This window comes from Lolium perenne, chromosome 6 (genome assembly GCF_019359855.2).
Source record: "Lolium perenne isolate Kyuss_39 chromosome 6, Kyuss_2.0, whole genome shotgun sequence".
NCBI lineage: Eukaryota > Viridiplantae > Streptophyta > Magnoliopsida > Poales > Poaceae > Lolium > Lolium perenne.
Genome location: NC_067249.2, coordinates 141,106,938 through 141,116,102, shown reverse-complemented (window position 1 = coordinate 141,116,102; position 9,165 = coordinate 141,106,938). Strand labels below are relative to the sequence as shown.

The window sequence follows — 9,165 nt, the reverse complement described above, 5'->3', positions numbered from 1 at the left end:
CAGCTTTTACTTCATCGGTTTCAGTTTCTGCAGGAGGGTCACCTAGCGGTGCATCAAGCACATATTGCAGATTTCCGCCAGAGAGGAAGATCCTCACATGACGGAACCAGTCGGTGAAGTTGCTACCGTTGCTCTTAAGTTTTTCTTTCTCTAGGAACTGGTTAAAATTGATTGGGGACGCCATCTCTACAACATATATTTGCAAAAGTTTAGACTAAGTTTATGACAAATTGAGTTCAAATTTTAATTCAACATAATTAAAAACTAAGTGAACTCCCACTCAAAACAATATCCCTCGCATTGTCTTAGTGATCACACGAACCAAATCCACCGCACCTAAGTCCGATCATCACGAGACAAGGTGTGATTTCAATGGTGAACACTCAAAGTGTTTATCATATCAACCATATGATTCATGCTCTACCTTTCGGTATCACGTGTTTCGAGACCATGTCTGTACATGCTAGGCTCGTCAAGGCCACCTTAGTATCCGCATGTGCAAAACTGTCTTGCACCCATTGTATGTACTTGTTGATTCTAACACACCCGATCATCACGAGATGCTTCGAAACGATAAGTCATGGTAACGGTGCTACTAAGGATGAACACTTTATTATCTTGAGATTTTAGTGAGGGATCATCTTATAATGCTACCGTCGCGATCTAAGCAAAATAAGATGCATAAAAGGATTAACATCACATGCAGTTCATATGTGATATGATATGGCCCTTTTGTCTTTGCGCCTTTGATCTTCGTCTCCAAAGCACGGACATGATCTCCATCATCTTCGGGCATGATCTCCATCATCATCGGCGTAGCGTCAAGGTCAATGGCGCCGTCTTCATGATTGTCCTCCATGTAGCAACTATTACAACTACTTTGAAATACTACTCAACATGAAATATTAAAGACAACCATAAGGCTCCTGCCGGTTGCCACAATACAATAATGATCATCTCATACATATTCATCATCACATTATGGCCATATCACATCACCAAACCCTGCAAAAACAAGTTAGACGTCTCTAATTTGGTTTGCATATTTTACGTGGTTTAGGGTTTTCGAGAGAGATCTAATCTACCTACGAACATGAACCACAACGTTGATACTAATGTTTTCAATAGAAGAGTAAATTGAATCTTCACTATAGTAGAAGAGACAGACACCCGCAAAGCCTCTTATGCAATACAAGTTGCATGTCGAATGAGGAACAAGTCTCATGAACGCGGTCATGTAAAGTTAGTCCGAGCCGCTTCATCCCACTATGCCACAAAGATGCAAAGTACTCAAACTAAAGATAACAAGAGCATTAACGCCCACAAAACCATTGTGTTCTACTCGTGCAACCATCTATGCATAGACACGGCTCTGATACCACTGTAGGATAACGTTGCATAGAAAACAAAAATTTTCCTACAGCGAACACGTAATCCAAGCCAAGATGCAATCTAGAAGACGGTAGCAACGATAGGTTTATCGAGTCTCACCCTTGAAGAGATTCCAAAGCCTACAAGAGGAGGCTCTTGTTGCTGCGGTAGACGTTCACTTGCCGCTTGCAAAAACGCGTAGAAGATCTTGATCACGATCCCTCCGGCGCCACGAACGGGCAGCACCTCCGTACTCGGTCACACGTTCGGTTGTTGATGAAGACGACGTCCACCTCCCGTTCTAGCGGGCAGCGGAAGTAGTAGCTCCTCTTGAATCCGACAGCACGACGGCGTGGTGTCGGTGGTGGTGGAGAACTCCGGCGGAGCTTCGCTAAAGCACGCGGGAGCTATGGAGGAGAAGGGGGCGGCTAGGGTTTGGGAGGGGGTGGCCGGCCACTCAAGGGGGGGCGGCCAGCTTGTGGTCTTGGGGTGGCCGGCCCCCTCCCCTTGGCCCCTCATTATATAGGTGGAAGCCCCAAGTGTTGGACTACAAGTCTCCGAATAAGACCCGAACCCAAAACTTTCCATATGATAGGGAAACCTACCCAAGGTGGGAATCCCACTTGGGGTGGGATTCCCCCCTTCCATATGGGGGGGTGGCCGGCCCCCATAGGGGGAGTCCACTTGGGACTCCACCCCCACTAGGGTTGGCCGGCCATGGAGGCGGAGTCCCTCCGGGACTCCACCTTCCTTGGTGGTTTCTTCCGGACTTTTCTAGAACCTTCTAGAACCTTCCATAGAACCTTCCGCATCATTTTAATTCACATAAAATGACATCCTATATATGAATCTTATTCTCCGGACCATTCCGGAACTCCTCGTGATGTCCGGGATCTCATCCGGGACTCCGAACAAATATTCGAACTCCATTCCATATTCAAGTTCTACCATTTCAACATCCAACTTTAAGTGTGTCACCCTACGGTTCGTGAACTATGCGGACATGGTTGAGTACTCACTCCGACCAATAACCAATAGCGGGATCTGGAGATCCATAATGGCTCCCACATATTCAACGATGACTTTAGTGATCGAATGAACCATTCACATATGATACCAATTCCCTTTGTCACGCGATATTTTACTTGTCCGAGGTTTGATCTTCGGTATCACTCTATACCTTGTTCAACCTCGTCTCCTGACAAGTACTCTTTACTCGTACCGTGGTATGTGGTCTCTTATGAACTTACTAGATTTAGATGTGCGCCTTGGCGCACGATCCCGTGGAATTCGTACCGATTAAGAGTTTGTATGACATTGTCGAAACTCGGGTGGAAAACTTGACAATATGGTTTTTAGGTTTTACAAAATGAAGTCAATATGATAAAATTAGGATAAAACAAATGGAATAACAAAGTATAGGAATATATTACAATAACTAATACTCTATGGTTTTTTCAAGAGCAATATAAGTTATAAAGGAACAAATAGAGGAACATCTATCTACATAAGCTGCCTAAGGTTTGTTCGTGGTGTTACTTTTTAACATGCAAAATTAGAGCTATTTTCTTCCCGGTTTACATTTGATGGTTTGCAGGGTGCCGGATTGGAAGAGTTATAGTTAAGAGATTGATCAAAGTATTTGTTAGGCGTAAGATGATGTAAGTACAATAAACTCCCAGTAGCAATGATATTTGGCCCTTTTACCCATTGGGTTGGTTAACAGACAATGTTGTTGGCTCGTGCCGATCTAACTATTTCGGTTCGTACATGACTTATTGATTCTGACCATTTCTCTTTTTTTCGTTAACAGACAGTGTTTTCCTGTGTACTGTTTTTCTTCCTTAGAACCATTTCTGGTTGAAACAATGAGAACAAAAGAGAAGAAGAAGCAGGTTGTCGAAATAAAGAATCGGCAGAGGGTAAGCAGAGAAGATGAGAGCACCACTGTTCAGTCGGTGCGTTCCGCTGCCGATCGAGATCTTACTCTTTGGGACAAAGGCCACAGAGAAGAAGGGGAGAAGGTTAGCTCGCGTTAATTTGCTAGCAGCTAGGAAGAGAGCACAAGGAAGTGAATCAAGATGATCTGCTACCAACTGACCTAGGTGGAGCAGAGTTGGTCAGAGGTTGCGTCCGACAGAGAATAACTGGAGTCCGACAGAGAATAACTGGAGGTGTCTGCTACCAGCTGGTATGTTCCTTTCGCTTCAGTTAGCAGAGTTAGATTTCCTTCGCTTGTGCTAGCTGATTATATCGATTAGTTCTCAATTCTTCTGTTTTGCTAAATAAAGTAATGTGATGTTCTGAATTTTGTTCTTCAGTTTGCTCGAACTACTGAATTTTGTGCTCATATGAATAAGCTAAAATATAGAGAGACCATGGGCATTACTAAGTGAGCTGGTTACAACGGTAAGTGTACAAAGATGGATGGGATAAGTGATAGTCTTCTTTACAGAGCAACACAATACACATAAAAGAAACTACTGAAGGTGCCATTACATAGAACCAGATATTAACCGAAACCTTACATAACGTCACAGTAAGACGATCTAAACTACAGTTATACTTACACATTAGTAGAATTAGCAGGAAGATTGGTGTTTCCTGTACAGAATAAACCCTGGAAAACAAAGGAATGAAGTTACATTAATCAATAGAGTAGACAGGGTATATGCATAGAATATGCAAGAAGAATGGGATGAGTATATATGTGAATATCTAGAGATGACCAATCAACTCCCATGCTCCCGATGGAGAATATACAAGAAAAACACTAATCATCATAACCAAGTCTTTTAGGGCTATTACATCATTTACCAAATCTGCAATACAAATGGAACACCGAAGGCCACACCAATTGCTCAACATCTCACAGAAACCTATCCAACTATCAATACTTTTCGAGAATCATTTAATGCTTCATGAACAATCATGCAAAGAGCTAAACATGAGGATTTAATGAAGGGAAGCAGAACAAAGTATGTACTCCCTCCGTTATTTTTTAATTGACTCGGATTTAGTACAAGTTTGTACTAAATTTGAGTCAATTAAAAAGGAACGGAGGGAGTAGCTTTCTGGAAAGAAAACATGCTTTAATCATCGATCTGATCAGATAAGGACATAATGGACCCTCAACTATTTTTCAATATCATAACAGAGTAAATCACAATATTGTTTTGCAGCAGTTGGTGACCTGAACACTGAACAATGTATTAGCAACCATAGGGCTTGGATTTGTATGTTTGATTTAAAGAATTATCGTGCTACCAAAGCCAAGGGAAGCACAAGAATGTGGAAAGAGATAACTGAAAACAAAACCTTGAAATGCATATGTGCAGTACCCCTCATGCTCCCATATAATCTGGTTTATTTTCGCGGGAGGGATCCAACACCAACCGGTAACCAAGGATGCGCACAAAACAGGAGATCTGACCGGCGACTTGAACACGTGGGAGCACCAGAAGAAACGGCGGGAGGTGAAAACGCTACGAAACAGTAACCAAATCACGGAGAGTGCGTCATTAGCACACACTTTTATATAATGTATAATACAGTTTATTTTCTGAGGCAGTGAGAGGAAGGTTTGTCAAAAGATCATTTTACATGAAAATTTAACATTTAAAGGCAATATCTCGATTTCTATATTAAATTTTGCTTATAAACAAATTTGTTCAGCTAACATTGTTTTCCCATGCCCTACTCATGTAAGCGATCTGGCGTACGAACCAAATGACTAATTAGTTTGGGAAGCAACATACCCTGCAATACAACTTGTAAATCAGAACTCCCTCCTTTCTGGTCTGAATCCCTTACCTGAAAGCAAAGCAATAAACTGGCCAAGTTTAAAAGGTGACAAAAAATATCTATTTGTGGTTGCATATAAAAACTGACTACATCTACCATTTGCAACATGAGCCCTCAACTCTAGTGCCCCAAACTGCAAATGGAGTCAAACATAGTGTTTGTACAACAACATAGTAAATAATTAAGGAGCGCGGCATGAAGGGTGAAATAACTCTAAAAATCGAGGAGAAGAAAAGAAAGGAATCAAGATCCACATGGGACAACAAGAAGATCAATTATTTTTACAAGATAAGCTATTCTTTTCTATATTGTAAACAAAGCACACAATAGAAGCATTCGTTGAAAGAGAAAATTTCAATGGGAAATATGCCAACCTAAGGACCAAAACTAAAACTCACAATGGACATATCACTGGAGTTAGTGAGCAGGCCAAAGGGACGCCTCGCCAGGGTTCCACGGAGCACTAGTTAAAGGAGGCACCACACGCCGTGCCAAGATTGGCTCACAAACATCAAAATGTGATAGCAGATAAATATACATGAATGAAGCAAAAAAAAAGTTTAAGAGGTAGATATATGTACAAGTTTCGGCAAGATAAAAAAATTAGACCTACTATGTATCGACAAATCCTTCATATTTCAGGAATTATCCATCTTACATTAACCACATCCTGCAGTCGAGAAATAAGTCAAATGATATTTCATGAATTATCCATCTTACATTACAAGCAAAGAGAAACAATATTACTTTAAATTCTAATTTTCAGATTACACTCGGAAGCAATGCTTCGTAAGTGGCAGTACGCATGATGACCCTTCCAGATTACACTAAACAACGACTACAGCCAGTCCAATAACCATAATTGGATGAAGTTGTTAGTTCAATCAAAAAAAGAAGTAAGCAAAAAATATTCAGCAATAAGCGATCCAAGGTGGGATCAGAAATATATGGAGAAACAAAGTATAAAAAGAACACCCATCACCTGCGTTTCATTAAATGGCACTGGGCATTGAACTCGTCCCTCTGCTCCTGGTTATATTTCATTGAATAATAAGGCCGCTGTGAATTTTTGCGCCATAACTGTCGATACAAAACCAAGTCAAATAGTTACAGAATCCGTCGTAACAATATACTTCAGTTTTGGGAAGAAAGCTTCTTATAGTAACTGTTTCCCCAAAATAGAATGCACAAGAAACTTGAATAGAACAAACTCATCTCTTTTAATTTGGTTAGTCAGTAACCTCACCTTGAATATTGTAGTAGTACATCTAGAATGCACAAAACAACACACTGAGATGGATTGTTCACAAGCATAGGCCAATTTTGACATGCTCTGAAAATCATCTTGTGTAAAATAATTCATTGCTCATGTAAGCAGGTTCCCTTTTTCCCTAGCCGTCCTGATCAAAATATTCTATAAATAGATGTACACTAACCACAATTTATTCATCTCCTCTGAAAGTCTATGCATTTATTTAGTTCCCCAGCTCTCTCTTAAAGTATCACATCAACATGAAAGCACCTATTGCCACTGTATGATGACACTGTAAGTCTGTAACTGAAACTGTGTGTGTTCATATGCCCATACTCTAAGAAGAGCATGGAAAATCGTCCATGGAGGCATAAACACCTGCTTAAAATTGATACTTGGACTAATAGCTCCCTTTCCTCATTCAAATCAGAGGGAAAGGAGATAACACCAAATAATAGTCCATTCATCCCTGGACTGTTTTGGCTGCATCAAAGCGGTCTAAGTCACAATGACTACATTAGAATATTGTGTGCAGAACTCCTACAGGATCTAGAAGGTTACATGATTGTGAGTGAAAAAAAGAAACCAAAGAATTTGGCTCAGGTTTAGAGAAAACAAAGACGAGAGAATCTATTAAATCTAGCATTGGGTCATTTCTGCATCCACCCCTAGGAGCTGGCAGAAGAGATGACGCTTCGCGCCAAGAAACATGAAACAACAATTTTAGCACTCTTCTTGCTCGGTTTGTTTTTAAAAATAATACTTGATCGATGGACCAAGTAAAAGATTGTTTTCAGCCCCCACAAAGTTATTCCTGTGAAAATACATTAAAAGCATATAAATATGCACAAAAAGTCGATAGTATACCAGAAAATATACCAAGACAGTTCCAAAGTTGTATATTGTCAGATGGAAATTAAATTGCAACATATAACTGCCAAAACAACGGATTGGTGTAAGTAGATAATCACAAGTATATCAGAAGTATATCGTTCAATGAGAAAATCCTCTCAGAACAGGTAAATAGGTAATTACAAAGTTCATGTACTTTACTTATAGCTGTTTTTATGATGGTTGTTTCTCTCAAGCACGAACGATGGTGCTCAGTTCCTGCATTGCAGATGAGTCTGACTACGCTGACCATGCCGATGCTGAAATGAAGATCAATATGAGACATGTTAAGTTTCCGATTGACATAACCATGCTGGTGATGACCTAATTTATTTGTTAAAAAAATCCATATGCCTATAGGCTTAGAAAGGACGAAATAAAAACATGAATAAATGACATGCTTTAAAATTTAGAATAGTACCTCGCAGTAGCCATGGTGGTAGCTTCCGCTGCCCTTCCTCATCGCAGCTTGCTATCTGTAATTGCTCCTCCTCTACTCTGCAGATCCATTATGCCAACTGCAAAATTCAAATAAAAAATCTACATTAAATTGAAGAAAAAACAAATCTAACAGGGAAGATACATGAGGCAGCTAGTACGCCCAATCCAAGCAAGCAAGGATGCACGTTCCGGGTGAAGGAGTGAGTGGAGGAGGATATATACCGTGTGTCCTGTTGTCTCCTCTGAGTAGATAAACAAGAGAACCGATGGTGGCGACGGGACTGATAACCGGATCCGTCGCCACACATGGTGGTGGCACCTTCCCTTGCTCCTCCTTGCAACAATCTCGCGCGAGTAAGCCGCCGACTCCTTTCCTACCATTTGCCGCCGTGCAGCCATGGCAGGCGTCACAAGGCAGTGGGAGGAATCCGGCGGACCGCATCGCGCTGGCGGGGTGAGCGGCACCGAAGGTAGAGCGCCGGGAGAGCCGGGAGAGAAGGAGATCGAGGAGAGGGAGGGACACGAGATCGGGGAGGGGCCGCGAAGAAGGATTGCGCGGCTGTGGTGGCTGAGAATGGGGAGTTTCCATAGGAGACGAATGGGAAGAGGATCGCGCCGGCGGCCCAGATTGGGGAAAAATTTGCTAGGTGGTGGCGAGGCTGGGGGCGCGCGAGGAGGACGGAGGCGATGGCGGACGGCGGCGGCTGCGAAGGATTCGGGGGAGCGCGATTGGCGCTAGGGTTTCAGTACCGGGGGCTGGTTTTGTTTCACGGGTGCGGGTGGAGATCTTTCCAAAGGCCGACGGCGCGGCCGACCGAGCGAAATCTCACCCGTAGTGACCGACGTGCGGGACCGGCCAACAGTGGGACCCACGTGCAGCCAGAGGCGGGTAAGAAACGGCTGTCGCATGAGGTTATCTAGTGGGAGGAACGGTCAGAATAAACGGCTGAGATGCACAGATGGGTTGATCCGACGGCCGAGAAGCTCTAAGCGTTGTGAGGCCCCCGTGGGGGGGCATCATATATACCCCTGGATTCATATGCTTGCAAGACATTAGACGACATTCCACCGAGAGGGCCCAGAGTATATCTATCCGTCATCGGGATGGACAAATCCCACTGTTGATCCATATGCCTCAACTCATACTTTCCGGATACTTAATCCCACCTTTATAACCACCCATTTACGCAGTGGCGTTTGGTGTAATCAAAGTACCTTTCCGGTATAAGTGATTTACATGATCTCATGGTCATAAGGATTAGGTAACTATGTATCGAAAACTTATAGCAAATAACTTAATGACGAGATCTTATGCTACGCTTAATTGGGTGTGTCCATTACATCATTCATATAATGATATAACCTTGTTATTAATAACATCCAATGTTCATGATTATGAAACTAAT

At 42.2% G+C, this 9,165-nt stretch overlaps 1 long non-coding RNA gene across 8 annotated transcripts; it reads right to left on the bottom strand.

The window, feature by feature from the left end:
- Positions 1 to 3,785: 3,785 nt before the first annotated feature.
- Positions 3,786 to 8,785, bottom strand: LOC127326436 (uncharacterized). 8 transcript variants are annotated; one of them, XR_007867836.2, is made up of 6 exons: positions 7,982 to 8,784; positions 7,740 to 7,816; positions 5,574 to 7,578; positions 5,130 to 5,184; positions 4,690 to 4,856; positions 3,786 to 3,991 (listed from the first exon to the last, which is right to left on the bottom strand). It is a non-coding gene; the product is annotated as an uncharacterized lncRNA (long non-coding RNA). The 8 variants fall into 8 exon arrangements; XR_007867838.2 differs by lacking the exon at positions 4,690 to 4,856 and having other exon boundaries at positions 5,574 to 6,255; positions 6,422 to 7,578; positions 7,982 to 8,783; XR_007867839.2 differs by lacking the exon at positions 4,690 to 4,856 and having other exon boundaries at positions 5,574 to 5,845; positions 6,158 to 7,578; positions 7,982 to 8,782.
- Between the last annotated feature and the right edge of the window lie 380 nt (positions 8,786 to 9,165).